This window comes from Centropristis striata, chromosome 4 (assembly GCF_030273125.1).
Source record: "Centropristis striata isolate RG_2023a ecotype Rhode Island chromosome 4, C.striata_1.0, whole genome shotgun sequence".
Classification (NCBI taxonomy): domain Eukaryota; kingdom Metazoa; phylum Chordata; class Actinopteri; order Perciformes; family Serranidae; genus Centropristis; species Centropristis striata.
Genome location: NC_081520.1, coordinates 39402805 through 39419894, shown reverse-complemented (window position 1 = coordinate 39419894; position 17090 = coordinate 39402805).

Below are 17090 nucleotides of genomic sequence, written 5' to 3'. Positions count from 1 at the left end.
GTAAAAGCGCCGAGGGGCAGAGAGGAGATGTTTAAGCAGAGGTTGTTCTCGCTGCCAGCGGAGAAGTGGAGCGAATCTATAATAATGAAAAATGCATTTATCCTCAGCTGCCATTCCTTCTTTTCTCCCCTTGTGAAAAACGTTGTTGCTGTGAAAATGCATGTGTGTGTTAGTGAGACGGAATAAGGTATGTGTCACATTCAACATGCACAAGCAAAGTGAAAAATAACTACATCAAAATCAGAAAAAGCCTCGAGTGTGTCGAGTTGGAACTTATCCTGAACGATGAGGAAAGTCAAACTGCAAGCATCAAGAAGGGCGCTTGATGATGATTGACAAGCATTGGTTATATCTCACTCCCACGCATGATTACGCCGTCTTCATCTATCCTCCAGTAGCTCTCTCACCTTCAGCTCTGTTTGGTTTAAGTGAAGAGGCGTGCAGGCACAGCACAAGACGCTCATGTGATTCCTATGAAGTCATTCTCACCAAGTTAACTTCACTTTCGCCTGCTTTAAATGCTCATCTTATTATTTTTATTACTGGTCAGGATGGAGGGTCCGAGGGTGTGAACTCCCATTGCTGCAAGTCAGAAACACACACATACACATGCAGGCTATAATAGGAGAATGTCAAACATATACAATGTGTGCAAGAAAAATCTAGAAATATTTCCTTTCAGTAAATGATGTGCTTACAGTGTACAGAGTCTCCTGATTCATTTCAGTACAAACCAGCGGTGGAGATAAATGTTTTATATGCCTATGTGGAGTAAACACTGCCAGCACACTTCAGCAATATGGCAGTCATGTTGAACATTTCCCAGCAGGCACTCGTGTCACTGTGGCATTTATTTTTTAGCTTACTTTCACATCACATCGTTGGTGATTTAAACCAGCAAATCAAACACAAGAAGAGGCATAAATCTCCTCCTTGCCGGCCAATATTCACCCTCTGCAACTGTTTTTATAGTCTCCTTTTTCCCCGTATTGTAACTGTATACACTGTAGTCACAAATGAATTGACCTAAGTGATTACATTACGCAGCAGGTCTCTTAAACACAAGTTTTTGTGTATAATTGATCAGCAAATTCTACACATTTTTAAATGTGTATTTTCTCAGTTGATTGTTCTGCTAACAGTGTTTCCCCCCATTTTCTTTCCCTATTTCCGTCCAATAAGGTAATGGAGATTAGTGATATGCATATAAAAGACTGTCAATCATTTGAAATTAATTCTGTAAAGCGTCTGATGATGTGATTGTTAGATTGCTGATCTTCAGACATGAGCCGTCATTAGGCTACAGAGGGAATTGTTCATAGAAAGTGGCTTCTTTTGCTGACTGCATTTGAGAAAATGTTGGCTTTATGTCTTCTGATCTTATTTGGTGAAAGTGATTATGAGGAAGGATGCAGCTGGAGAGTTAGAAAATCTGAATGTGTTGGTCTTAAGATATCCTGACACAGACGATGCAAGGTCAGAGGTCAGAAATATAGTTTTTAATGATCATTCGTGTGTCTGTGTGTGTGTGCTTTATCCTGCATATTTGCAGAGAAGTTTCTGTGTGTACCCCTGTGTGCACCCTGGACTTGTCATCAGGTTAGCCGGTCGGATTCAGGATATCGCTGAAACCTGCCAGCTGGTTAATTAGAGCAGGCATTCAGCCGCCCTGGCTTCATTTGACTATCAGCCACAAAGCCACTTACTCCATAATTTCCTGCCTGAATTGGAGGGCTTTACTATCGCTCACCCAGGCAGATCGGAAGTTTCCCTTTATCTCCTACATAAAGCCAGCGAGCTGCACCCAAACTAACCAGGCCCACCACCAGAACACATATACATTATGATCACAAGCCGAGGGTGAGAAGTTGAGACACAGGCGAGCTTCAAACCCACAGAAAACAGGATTAGGATTGTTTGGCTGTCTGTGTGTGTCACGCTAAAAAAAAAAATAGCTGGGAGAGCTTTCAAGTCTCAAGTTATTTTTTTCCAAACTGTGTGTGCATGTGTGTATATTTCATATTGGTGATTACAAATTTTGTGCGTGTTCCCTTGTCTGAGTGTGTCTACACGCTGTCGTCCACTTTGTCACGCTGCCTTTTAACTTTTTATGGTTTTCTCTTCATTAATTGAAAACATGACGGGGTGCTCTCGGGGCCTGATGGATGGAGCAGGAGAATTGAGAAAGCCATTAGCTTTACTGGAATCACAGCCTGTCAAGCAGTCAATACACACTGCTTTATGTGTCTGCAAGCAAAGATGGAACAATTATCCCTTTTATTAGGCAGCCACGGCTCACGCGTGCACACGCACATGCTCGCACGCACACACATGGTGCGCGGCAGGCGAGAGGAGGGCAGCAATAACGATCAGCTAAAATCAGTCATTCATTACTGTCAAGTACACCTGACTCTCAGCTTATTAAAAACAGGCATAATAGAAGGAAGGAGATCGAAAAACTTAATTAGTAAACAATTGTGATTAGTAACCTTTGGAATAAATAGACATTTTCTTAGAACAGTGTTATCATGTATTAAATTACACACATAGTTTGCATTTCATTTGCATATTCCTCCTGTTCCTGCTGGGGATGTTCTTGCCGACTTATTTCCTCCATGTTAAAACACAAGCTAGACTAGAAACTTGGACTAATGGGAAAGAAGGAAAGCACTCGGAAAACAGTCAAAATTGAGTATGATTTAATTTAGAAGGTTAAACATTGTTAAAAAAAAAATCATATGAGAACCATTTAAAATGCAAGTCACATTTTGCAATAAGCAAATCAAATTTTAAATGCACCGGAAAGCCGTTGTTAGCCTGTTTCACTGTTTCATTGCATGCCAGGTCCCTAGCTTTAGTCTGTAGCATATATACATGCTAGCTGGCTAGTTAGCTAGTTTCAGTGTGCTGCAGGACAATTGAGTCAAAGTTGATGAGGTGTACATAATAAAGTGACTGGTGTGTGTATATTTTGAATATGCACATCTATAAGATAATATTTAAAAGAAGAAGAAGAAGAAGAATACATTTAACCAACTAGCATTCTGGTACAGGCTAGCTAGGGTAGTAATAATAGTCTTTTTTATTTTTTATTTTATTAATTCTTCTTTTCGAACTGAAAAATAAACAACAACATAAACTACAACAGCGTAGGCTAGATGCATATATGTATACATACACATATTCACATAGACACCATTATACAGATGTACATAAACATATAAACATTTACACACATACAGTATATATATAGCCCTATACATATACATGCATCTGCCCCGTCTAAGTAATAAGATAGAAATAAGAACCAGTTAACTTAATATTCACTATGCATTTCCTTATATCATTTTGGTCAGAAAAAAAAGGGAGTAGACTGAAGTAAAAAAAAATACTTTTCTGGTACTCCACACTTCAAATAAGAGAGTTTCTCAATACATAGCCACTTATAGAGAAACTCTATAGTCGACTAATCGCACACATCCAGTTTCTACACACTAAACTTACAGTTCAGAAGTCTGTATCTTTACAAATCTCTCCACATCTCTTTTCTGCCAGCTTTGTCAGGATCTCTACCACAAAGCTGCTCTCACTTTTTATTGTGTTTTTAATGAGTGTTAATGCATGATAAACGCATGCAAGACATGAAGATCGGGGAGCCATGAATAACACGAACAGCTATGCAGAGTGTCCCTGGCCTCCCAGCCCCTTGTGGGGGTCGTGCCCCCTCACTGAGCAGCGCTGAGCAGGAGGGGGTCATGAGATCACGACCCAGGGGCTGCTTTAGTAATAGCAGGACACTGCAGGCTGTCTGCGAGGGGCTGGCTGGGGCTGCGATCAATACAACAGGTACAGGAGCAGCAAGGGAAGCAGAGAGAATATATCTTTGAGGAGATCAGCCTTATCAGAAAGTAGATTTATTGTATACAGTGAAATTTGCAACAGTGATACTTCTTCTGCATATACATAGTGCAACCAGAAGGATTATTGACTAATATTGCTGATAATAACTACATTTGTGAAGTTTTAACTTCCTGTTGTTCATGAGGGCAACTGAGAGAAGAATTAGAGGGAGAGTAAAAAAGAAGGAGTGTGTCTTTTTTCTCTACCACATCTCTGCCATTGCTATATAAGCGGTGGAGCACTTTACATAAGATTTATTACATCCAAGCAGAAATATTATCTTCTGCGGGTGCCATTCATCACCCGGGCCGTGAGACACTGTGAATGATACCACCAAATTATGTAGATCAGCCATGTCTGAGGGGACGATTCAATTTGGTAACCTTGGTAACCCCAGGTACTCTGAACACCCCGGCTCCCCAACACATAACCATTTTTTTTGGCACATCAGTTAGCAAGTTCAAATACTAAAACATATGTTATCACAAACGGAAAATACTGAACATAACATTTTCAAAGGAGGTTGTGCAGATTATTAAAGTCTGTGATCGTGCAAACATAGAAATGTTGAACACACGAGCATCTGAGGTATCTGTTACTTTGGTTGATGCCAAGTCTGTGCAAACTGTTGACTAATAGAAACAGTTTGAAATGTGGGTTGTGAACCTTTGAACTGACCAAGAAGACACCCTAATAATATTTGAAATTATAGATTTTCTTGGATTTTCTTGTCGCACAGTTGCTGTTTTTAAACATGTGGTTAACGTTGTGAAACAGAACTACTTGGTTAGGTTTCGGGAACAAACCTACTTGGTTAATGTTCAGAAAAACATTCAGGGTGCGGGTTAAAATAACTACTTCTCTAGCTGGACTATCGGACACAGTTGCATCGTGGATGTGGGGAATGTAGAACGTGAACTTGATTTGCAGATTTACAGACGCCCACCCTAAATGTAATGTCTTGATCTTTATCTTGAATCACCGTATTTCCTGTTCCTCTCCCGTCCCGTCGTAGTTACTACTGTCACTATAAGTAACCATCTAACAACAAATGCCGATATGTGTCGTAATAACATGTGCCTCCTGGTTCACAATTACCTGGATTGTCTACATTAAGTATACGAACGATGAATGAAAACTGCAGCTGTAAATACTGGTAAATGCACCAAATTATTATGAATAAGTGGGCAAAAATGGCCCCCAGCAATTCAACTTCTTGGTCCTTTGTGTGTAATGTTAACGTCAGGAAAATATTTTGCTTTTTTCTTATAGACATGTCGGTGAAATTGTATGGCAGAAAAGTTTTTATTATCTATGGGGTGTTAACCCCCTGGGTAACCACTGTGTTTTCAAACAAATATGCTCCCTTAAATAAAAAAAACTGCTTAAGTGATGCTTTAATTAATGGTCAAGCCCATTGTTTCCCTTTTCATTTGAATCTTCAACAGTAAATGTCAAATGAGTCCTTGCATAAACTTTTTTCCCAAATGTAATAATTTATTACTGGATTTAAATAAATTCGAAGAAACTACGGGATGGATACAATTGCTAAAAGAACACCATGGTATGTGTTTTATGTATTTCTACATTGCAGAGGTCCTCCATGGTTTTAAAAAGTCTGTATGTCCTTGATCAAAAACCACCCACAGATTGAAACACTGGCAACCTTCAAGTCGCAAACCCCCTCTGGATACAAAGCATTCAAATACAGTATTTATCATATATTCATCTGTTTTGACCCAGATATTAAAGGGCATTTTCCTCTGCTGTTGTTCAAAGCACACATAAAGGTTTTGTGTAAAAATAATACAAGTTGCTCTGAGCCCAGGTAGGTGTATCATAATTACCAATCATCTCTGAGCGTGTTCAGAAACAGGCATCTTTTCCCCCACTCACCGCCGTTTACTCCAGCGCTGAGCTGACTCAATTATGATGCAAAAGGGTGTTTTTGAAAAGCCTGGCTCATTTCTAATTAAGCCACACACTCATACCTATTTGTAGCTCATGTCCTGACATAATGCAAATGCTATGTAAATTAACTGCACTGATCTCCCGCTAGCTCCGCACTCGGAGCTCCTCGGAGACTAGCAGGGCATTTAGTCATACTTTATACTAGTTTGCTTTCTCATTGGCTGAAACACAGGCAGAGGCAGCTACTCTGATGGTTCAGATAGGAAACAGGCAGCACAGTAGCCTGCAAATAATTTCTTTAATTGTTGTTCATCTGGAGCTCCCTCCTCCCTCTCTCTCTGCTTGTCAACATATTGATCCGTAATGATTATAGCTGCTTGAGTCATCCCTCCTGTCTCCTCTTCCTGTTGTCTCCAGATGCCTTTACATGCTCCAACCTGCAGAGCAACTGCCTATACCCCTCCCCTTCTCTCTTTCCTTCGGCCCCCAGCTGAGGCTGTTTAGACAGGCCATTAACGCGCTCGCTCTGCCGTCACTAAACAACCATACGACGGCTGGTTAGGCAGCTGACTGACCGTATCTGAATGCTGTTGGAGGGGTTACGGCCTTAACCATGGCTCTGCTGCTGGCAGTGATGGTATAGGCTCTAACAGCTGATTTACTTCCCGGAAGAATTCCAGAGTCATTTCTCAGGCTTTGGTGACGCTGCCTGGAAGGCCTACAAAACTGCATTTGATATTGTCATCTGTATGGTGCAGAAAGTCCAGGCAGAAGAAAGAATAGATTAGTCAGTGGTTGGGCTAAGATATCATTGCTTGTGTGTTCTTCTTAGAGTACCTCTGCACCAAATAATAATAATAATAATACATTTTATTTGGAGGCGCCTTTCTTGGCACTCAAGGACACCGCACAAAAGGATAGAAAAGAAACAGCAATAAAATACACAGAATTAATAACAATACAATACAATACAATACAATAGATATATTGGACAGGGTAAAAGTCTATAACAGTTTTAAACAGATGTGTTTTGAGTAGTGATTTGAAATGGGGGAGTGAGTCAATCAATGTTCCTGAGTTGGGGTGGTAGTGAGTTCCAGAGGCAGTCCCCTTCCTGCTCATAAAAACAAAATGATGATGAATACATTTAAAAAATAATAGTAATAATAATAGAATACAATACATGAACATAGATAACAGAATAATTGTACGAAAAACAAAAAAAAGTGAAAAAAGGGCAACAGATAATGTTCAAAAATCAACATTAAGTTCATTCTTGACAGCAAATGAAAAAAACACCACAAGGTCCATTTAGTAGGTGTTCTGGAGCTTTTGATCATATCACATGATCTTCATCAGCAGATGCTGTTTGCTTACTTGTCATGAAGATGTTCATCATCAACTTTCCTGTTTTTCCTAAAGCAATAATTTGAAAGTAAAGTCTTAATGTAACTTATATGGTTTGTTTTGAACTCCTTTTTAGTCCATTTAGTGTCTCTTCTGGAGCTTTCAATCATATCACATGATCCTCATTAGCAGATGGTATTTGCCCAGTTGTCATTAAATTTAGGGGTTCAAATAAAATGAATGAAATTAGGAATTGGTTGAGAATTAATCAAATTAAATGAGTTGAATAAAGAATCAAGTCTTAATTAATGCAATCAATGAATACTTTATTTTCTCAAAAAAAAAAAGGAAATTCTGCAGTTTCCTGCCAATCAGGTAAATCCATCTACTGATGAAGCTCATATGAAAGGATCAAAAGCTCCAGAGCGGCTATTCAATGGGCCTTGAGGTGAGAATAATTTTTAACTACAGAAAGTCATGTTTCAAATACAAATAATAGCATGAATTCTAATGCAAAATGTAGGAAATAATTACTGGGAATTGGTCACCTATCAAGAACAAAATCATTAATATCAGTGGGGGGAAAAGGCAAAAGGTTGCATGATAATTTTTTATCCAAACATTATGAAATGAATATTTTCATACGAAGCTGATGTCATTATCTCTGCAGGCAAACCATTTTTTTGTAGTCTGAATTAGTTCTGATTGTAGTTATTCTCATGGCGAGCCACACATAGTTTTATTCTGTGCCAGACTTTAGACAAACATCTAGAGTATTTGAGAATATTTTAAATATTTGAAGAGCCATCCAGTATTTCCTATTCAAACTTAGCAAAATTGAAAAAAGAAATAGAGATATAATAATAGAAATCATTACAGTTAATCTGTCCAGGTCTAGACTTTGCTCTCTCTTGACTCATCTGTGCCACCAGTCATTTCTTTGTATCTTTGTCTCTTTTTTGTTCTCTCTCTCCATATCTCTGTGTCTATGCTCAGCCCATTAATTGTGCCCGAACAGTGCCACATGCCTCAATGAAAATAAATTGCTTTTAATTTGGGCTTTCCTTTTTACCACGGCCGGCATCACTTAATTTCATTAGCTCTGAACCTGTAGAGCGCTTTTTCAAAAGCGTCATCTCATGGACGCACTTGAAAATGAAAAGAAGCCCCCTTTTTTTTTTTATACACCCCCCCTCCCCCCCTCCCTCGCTCCCTCGCTCCTCTCTCTGCGCTCCTCAATTAACAGAATCGTTTCCTTTCAACTAAAATGAATGTTATTGAAACCAATTAGCATGGACTGGAAAATCTCTCGTTAATGAGGGGAGTGTGGGTGAGTAAACAGGAATGAAAAGATGAAATTAGAGAAGAGGCTCTTCTTGTTGGCCTGGAATAATGACATGCTTAGTCGCCTAATTGTCTGGTGAAAAGCACCGCTGCGATAGTAACAGATTGTGGTGTTCATTAGGCAGCAATGGGCCACCTGCTGCTGGGGCGGCGAGCCCGCAGTCCCCGTACACGTGTTTATCCCAGGGGGCACTTTTTTTTGGACACAACGCTCACTATGAAAAGCAAATGAGCTTGCCAATATGCTGCAATGTTGTGTCCTTATTGCCAAGGCACAGAAGCATGATATGTCAAATCAAATGAAATGAATGAAACCCAATAGTGTGAAGCTGGAGGGTTTCCTCTCTTTTTTTTTGATGATGTTTAGCGAGAAATGACCTATAAAAATACACGAGTTAGCAAGACTGTGTAATTTCATTATAAATCCTAAAGATAAGTATTCTGTTCATCATTTATGTTATCATATCTCATCACAGGGCGCTTTATTGCTGCTTTTGAGGCCCAGTTTGTACAGAGTGCGAGGGTTGAGAGAGGGATAATGGGCCTCTAATTGCAGTGTGGATCAGGTTGGGAGGGGGCGGCATTCTCCCAGTATTTATCCCCCTCCATGAAATATTTAACGGCTCGCCGGGAGAAACAAACTCTACACACATTCTCTAATTCATAACCCGGAGATAGTCTTACACATACAGTGCAATGCATCCATATCTCGATCCCTCCTCTTTGTCTCTCTCCTATTATTCCTGACTACACAGAAAGAGAGAGAAAAAAACAGAAAGAGAGAAATTTAAAAGTATCCGCTCCTAAGTGTAATGTTAATTAATTCATAATTAATTCTCGCATTAGGACTAAAATGGGGAGCACATATTCTTAAGCTCAGTGGGGTCCGCTGTAGCTTTGAGGCTGAGAGCAGAGTGTGGGTTTTAAAGAGCTGTGACCCCTCGATGTAACGAAATAACAAAAGTCATCAGCTGCCGCTTCTTTTCAAGCGCTCTCGTTTCAAAGCAAGAGTGAGTCTTTCGTGTGCCATCACATGCTGGTGTGTATGAATATTCCCACTGTACATATTTGTGTGTGTACACTACATATCAGCATTGTTTAAGTGTCATTCATGTGGCTCGGCAGTTCCTGACAAATCTCCACCAGAATGCAAATAAGTCCCCATTGTTGCATGTTGCACCGTCTACAGCTGTTGGCTATAATTATCTTGCAGATAACTTAAAGGGTGTCAATTAAAACGCTGCTTTTTCTCATCTATCGCCTGTGTGCCCCCCCCCCCTTCCCTCCCTCCCTCCCTCCTGCACACGCGCTGCCTCTGAGGGAGTAAAGGTGAGAGGTCAGGGTGAGAGTGGAGGTGGGAGAGCGAGGGGGGTGAGGGGTGCACTGCTCCAGGATGTTTTAGTAAATCTCAATTGTTGTTATAAAGATCCAATCAGAATGTCCTGCTTTGAACAGAGCACCTATTTATGTGTGGATTATGCACACATAGGTTGAACACAGCAGCTGGATTCATTCATGAATTTCTAATAGAAACGGGGCGAGTGTGTCCCGGTGGACCTCCCTCTTAGGGCCAGGGTTTGGGGCTTCCTCTTGCAGAGGCTAAGCGTACCCTAGATGCTCGCCCCACCCCGTTCACACCACATGCACCCTCCTTTCACCTGCCATAACCCCTCCCAGCTCCCCTCAGGGACAGTTCAACCTTTGAGTGCTGGGGTTTGGCTTCCTAACCTCTACACAGCACTGCAGCGGTTTCAGTGCAAAAGATAACCACAATATGTATCTTTGTTTACAATAATTGGTGATGTACATAAATTACCCAGAATAGTGCTTTACATGCTCTGTATTTTCAGCCTTGAGGCTCAAATAAATGTTTGCCTGTCTTTCTGACTCAAACACTTGAGGTACCAGGAGACTGGATTAGACTTTATGGTTCATCATAACCTAATTTGATTAAAGATGGAGTTGATTAAGCAACATTGGTTTGATGCTCAAGTATAAGATACAGCCATGGAAATGTAATTAGAGCTGATTTCTTGCTGTGGGATGCAGCATTTTCAGGTTGCGATAGGCTTTGTAATGGAAAAACACAGATTACATTTTAAATTATGTGTATTTTAAGGGTCTTTGGGGAGTTGAGGACAGGATGCAGCACCTCTCTTTCTCTCCCCTGAGAATCCCTCTGCTTAATTGATTTACTTTGTGCACAATGACACGCCTATTCACACGCGCATGTGATCGCCACGTGTCAGTGTCACACACACGTACACACACACACACACGCAGATGGGTCATCAGCTGTGACATGCCAAGAACTACGATGGGATTTCAAAGCCTTTCAGTCGGCTGACACTCATAAGATCGTGTCAACTAATCGATGAGTTGATTTAAAGTTTCCTGGCAAATAATCATGCAAAAGCACAACTTAAAATCTTGTGTTTACCAGAGATGTGGTCATAGATTTCCTGGAAATAAGTCTTTTAGCATCAAAAAAGGAAAACAAAATGACTAATCAGCTTAAGATATCAAAGTCGACTAAAGCCTAAATGACTGATTAGTGTCGGTTACCCTACAAGAAAGCATGAAAGGCTCTTAACTACCACAATACTGTATTAACTTGAAATCAGGTGGATGTGTTGAAGTGTCAAATAAATGGCCCATTTGTGTCTTACTATTGTGAACTTTAACACCCCAATTCAGCACAGGTACCTTTATATTTCACAATTATTGTTTTTCGTCAGAGCATTTTTATGATCATCACATTTCAAGTCCCACTTTAAGGCAGCTTCATTCATTTCACACACTGCAAAAAAAGAAAAGTTGGGTGAACTCAAAATTTTAAGGCAACAAACTTCCAATAAAATTTTAAGTTGGACAATTAGACAAAATATTTTAAGTTTTGTTTTTGAGTTTGCTCAACTCTGAATTCAGATTTTTGTCAACTCAACTGCAAGTTGTACTAACTTATAATTGTACATTGTAATATCTTTTAATCCTTACTTCTGCTAACTTCTGCAATGTGCTGAATTGGCACGATTGTAACGCTGCTATGAAATGTCAGCTAATGTTGCGACCACAATTTTGAGTTAGCATTGATACGCTAATGGCTACTCTTGTAGCTGTAACAAGCAGTGCCGCTAGCATCTGTTAGCCGCTAGCATTAGTTAGCCGCTAGCATCAGTTAGCCGCTAGCTTTCGCTAATGCCCGAATTTCACCGCTTTCCCGCATTTCACAACAAAAAAAGTAAGAGTTAGCAGAACTATTGTCCCTTGTTGTGAACCCCAACTTAAAGATATAAGTAACAACAACTCACCAACTTGTTTTTGAGCAGACAACTGGCTTCCTTTGTTGTGCTAACTTACATTATTGCCCTAAATGTCAATAATTTATATTCCCAAGTTTTACCAACTTAAATCACTGTTTTAGGCAAAAAATACAAGTTGGCTTTTTTTGCAGTGCAGCTGGCTTTTGCAGTACAAAGGTTAAAATACAGAGTAAGATTTTTACCACTTGGGATCACCAAAGTCATTAGTCTTCATTAGAAACCATGACTGTCTCTTGGCAATCCATCCATTAATTGTTGACATCTTTGACCAAAGTGGTGGACTTACTGATTTTGCCAACATGGTTAAAAAAAATGGAGCAATGGGGTGGCACTAGCTAAGTGTGGATAAGCGTGTGACAGGTGGGACACATGGGGACAAGGAGTAGTCTTTAGGTATTGATGAATGAATGAATAAGGAGTTATTGAGGAGCCCACTGATTGGAAGCCAATCCAGGATTAATGGGTGCCAATAGGTTGTCCTGGTTCTTGAATAGAGGATTAGGGTCAGAGGAGGTGGTTACACTGAAGCAGTCCTCCACTTCTTCCACCACTTCCTGCTCCTAATGCACCTCTTCCTCTTATACATGCTTTTGCCTATTTATGGGGGCTGCGTAGGCTAGAAATAGTCCAAATGTTGACAAGCTCTATTGTGCATCACAAATCCCTTTTTGTCATCATTTGTTTGGACAAATGCCCGATGTTTGTTGGTTTGTGCGTCTGAGTTTAACTACACAGTCAGACTGAGAGGAGCTCTTGTCAGATGACAGAGAGGTGGACATTAATAGGCTCAATTGTTTAAAGAAGACTAGACTCTAAACCTAAGCAGGACTTGGGTGTGCGGGACTAAAGATTCAGAATATCTCATAGTTTTTAAACTTTCTCTTCCTCTGCGATTTGATAATCTAACACTTACTTCCTGGTTTTATAATCTGACATTTCCTGTTTAGCTTTGCATTTCCTTCTTCTGGAGTACACAGAGTGGAGAGGAGGAAACTGGCTACTGTGTTACTGGATTTGATTAGGAGGAAGTGTTTCTCTATACACTCTCCCTTTGACCCCAGGAAGACAATTATTGTCTGCGTCCAGCCCTCATCCTCATGTCACTTTCCTCAGTGCAGCCAGTGTTGTAATTGTTGTAACATAGTTGTTATTTCATTATTGTCTTTTCTTGCCAGTAGAGATAGTTATATGGATGGCATGAGCCCATTATTCTACACATGCTTGGCTTGGCTTTACTCAGTTTAACTTGGCAAATCAGACCAGCACGACAGTGACTTACATCTCTATTTCAACAAAGCTACCAGGTTGGAGGTCTGTTACTGATGACGAGCTTGATTTGAGTCAATGACGTTTATCCAACAGATGTTGGTTGCCAGCTACTTTTCACTATGGATTTTCAGGCTGTATTTTAATTTTGCTCATCATTTACGGCTTGTTGCTTGAAAAACGGAGACGAGATGATGTCTGGAAAAAGCAGCAGAGGCTATTCTAACATGTCGCTAAATCATTGTTGACTTATTGGCATGGCAGATTGGAGGCAGTAAGGATTGCTTTAACCTGAATCTTGACTCGGCACAACTTGGCGTGGTAAAACTGGTATTGAAAACACCAATTAACATGACACAATTTGACTTGTCGTGACCAAAAGTGTAATTTTCGGTGAATCAATTTGTTCAAGACTAAAATATCTATTTGATGGATTTCAAAGAAGTTTGGGCAGACTTTTATCATCTGTTGTGGTGAATCCTACTGTACCTTTTCATCTAGCTCCAAGAGCAGGAAAATGTGTTCATTTGTTTTCTGAAAAATATCTCAACATCTACAACATAGATGGGCACAAAATTGTGCACAGACATTCATGGTTCTAGGAGGAAAAACCCTGATGAATTTGGTGATCTCCTTGTATTTCCTCTAGCGTCACTATTAGATGGACATTACATTTTGTGCTTTGAGTAAAATATCATATCTCAACAGCTGTCGGATTGGTTACCATGGAATTTGTTATCAACAATAATTTCCCCCCTCAGGAGGAATATTAATAACTTTGGTGATCCCTTAACTTTTATTTTTTTGATATGTCGAGTTCATTGGTTTTATTAAGATTCCCTTATTAGTCCCAAATTCAACCTCTGCATTTAACCTGTCCTTTTTGGACAGGTTAAATGACTTTATTACTAAATATCTGCAAAACTAGTAACATTCCCATCACCCTCAGCTAAACTTCTCATTATGAACATGTTAGCATGCTGGTGTTAGCATTTAGCTCAAAGCACAGCTGTGCCCATTCGTACAACCTTACAGTGCATCACATGTGGCTGCAGACTGGATGTTAATTGTTACTGGATATCTTGTAAATTTGCATATATGGACACAAAACTATTCTGTTAGTTTGGTCAAAGTTTCTTTATTCTGTCCCTAATTATAATGGACTTTGTCTCGTCTGGTCTCTGCTTTTATAATTCCATATTTAAAATGTAACAACATGAATCTGAATGCATATTATTGAATTATGCTGCTCTAAGGATGTGTTTTTTCTCCTCTGATAACATGCAGCCCTAATGTATCACGGTCCACTGCAGTTTGTATGAGAACTTTACATCCGTTAGTTGAGCCGTAATCCACTCCAAATACACTTTGACTCTGCTTTAACCACAAATAGCATTTGGAAAAATAACATTGTGATTAATGCATGCTAACTACATAATAGAACTTAGAAATGTAATTAACAGTAACTTCCTGCACCTAATTGGAATAGCTCTGTTATTCATTAGATTCCACTGAGGACAAAATCTGGGATATTAGATGCATATTAGAGGCATTACTTTTTGATGTTAGGAACACAGCTTAAAGAGCACCATTTATTATTTATTGTCTCTTTTGTTTTCACTCGGGATTGCAGCAGTGAATACAGTAGTTGGTGTTAGCTCGACCATGAGCTTTCAAACGGCTGCGCTTTAAAGTGAGGGTGTTACTCTTTTTGAATAGACAAAAAAAGGAAGTGATTGATACATTTAAAAAATGTTATCTTTCTCTTTTTCCCTCCTTTTATTGCATGCACAACACATGACTTTTGGGGAGAACTGGATGTTTTTTGAAAATGTTTTTTTAGCAGGTGATTAAACTCTGCTGCACATTTCTCAAAACTCTCAAAGATTTTCTCCTTTACCTCAAACAAAACAGATATGCTGCACTCTGAGGGGCAAATTTACAAAGAATACATTGCGACCATATATTGCACATTACTTGCATCTGCTATCCGTCCCATCTGAAGGTGAATCTCTTAAAAATGCCAGTAAATGCCAGTAAAAAAGTAACCACTAATTCTCTGAAGATGCTAATAATTTTACTGTGACTGCGTGTGGCTATACTCCCTGATCTCTATAAATTGAACTGTTTATGCAATGAGGCCAATTTGCATTAAAAGGAGCAAATTTTGTAACAAATGCATGCATATTGCATGCATATTATATGATTTAATTATGTGCAAATAGCACAAGCGCACCAAGACGCTATTTCCTTGGCAGTGCTGTTAGGACTGCATTTCACACTTTGCCCTTGCTTTGAGAATATAAGTTTCTTTTTGTCCTATTTGTGCAGTTTTAGTGCGCAAGAATACATCTGTACACACATCTTGTAATGTCCTTTTCATTCATTGTATTATGAACATTGAGGCTGCATTCATTTAATTTAGAGTATGAACATATATATTTTATTTTCTCTCAGAAGTTCTCATTCCTGTTCCATTAGTTTGGGATTGTGGCTCTTTCTTTGCAACCTGCTGACATCTGATTGTCTCAAATAATTAAGCAGAGGAGGCGGTAGGTGTTCCATATTGTACAGCAAAGTGTGTGTGTGTGTGTGTGTGTGTGTGTGTGTGTGTGTGTGCGTGTGTGTGTATGTGTGTGTGTGTTTGTTGGGGTCATGAAGACAGATTGACCACACACTGGGGGAATAAACAAGAAAAACAACATGAAAGCCCAAATATAGGTGACAGAAGGACTGCAGCTTTCAAGTCATATGGTCAGCACGGAGCCCTGCTCACAAAGCCCTTCTTCTATTGTTTAATTCAGTCACCACCTACTAATATTACAGTACAAATTCTCTATAAGATTGTTTTAAACTGTGAGGTAAATATGTGACCACCTGTTCCTTAGATTGGCTGAATTCAAAAGGTTAGCAGGATGTAACATACAGTAGAGTGTACAATATGCAAACTTTTCCCATGAGGACGTTTTCTTCTTGGGAAACTTGTATTGAATAACAACAGGCTGGCTTAAAAAGTCTGCCTTGAACAGTTTCTTTGTTTCCTGTCTTCAAAATACAAATTGGAAAAACACATGAATTAGAATTTTAGGTGGGCAACAAGATGCCAAATGGTGTTGCTCATCTCCATTTTTGAAGCAGTTCATAACGCACACACACACACACACACACACACACACGCTGTCACACTTCCTACAGTCTTTTGTCACCTGCTGCACCAAATGTCCCATGCAGGACGATGGGCCTGATGGGGAAAAAGGGAAATGGGCTCTCATCAGGCTAACAGGGCACCACAGTCCGCTAATCAGATCAGGAAGTTGGGTGTGTGTGTCTCATAGAGGGAAAGCAGTGCGGCGCTAATTGCAGGCATGTTTTAGGCATCACTTGGGCCTGGCGAGGGGCGTTTCCGGGTCCGTGTGTGCCGTCGTCTGAGCGTGAGTCAGCTGGCAGTAGAAGAGGGTAAATATTTATGTCAAGGAAAGGAAACATGTATTTCCCCTCCCGAGCTCCAGAACAATAATTCCCTCCTTCTCCTGCCTTCTGTGTCTGCTTCTCAGAATAGCAGTAATTATCACACTTCCCTGCATTCATCCGAGGACCTCATTGTCCCCGGCGGCTAACTGTTGGTGACGTATTCTTGTCAGTTTGGTCATTCGGTCGTGTATACGTTGCTTTTATATACATGTACTGTATATATATTCATTGTGTCTGTATGAATGTATTGTTTTTGTCCGTACCGTATTACCTTGGTAAGTTTGCACTCTGTAGTTCCTGGACACAACAAAGACCGAAACTCCTACCCAGATCCTGTATTGTTGCTTTCAAATCCCTAACCTTATACACTAAAAGTGAAATGTTTGTTCAGTAGGTTTATCAGTCAGCCTTAATTCATATCTGTTATAATTGTCAAGCTATTTTAACCCATTGAAGCCTGGAAAGCGGATACCTCGTTTTGTAGTATTTGTATAATCTCTCAAACACTTTTTGAATTTCATTTCTATC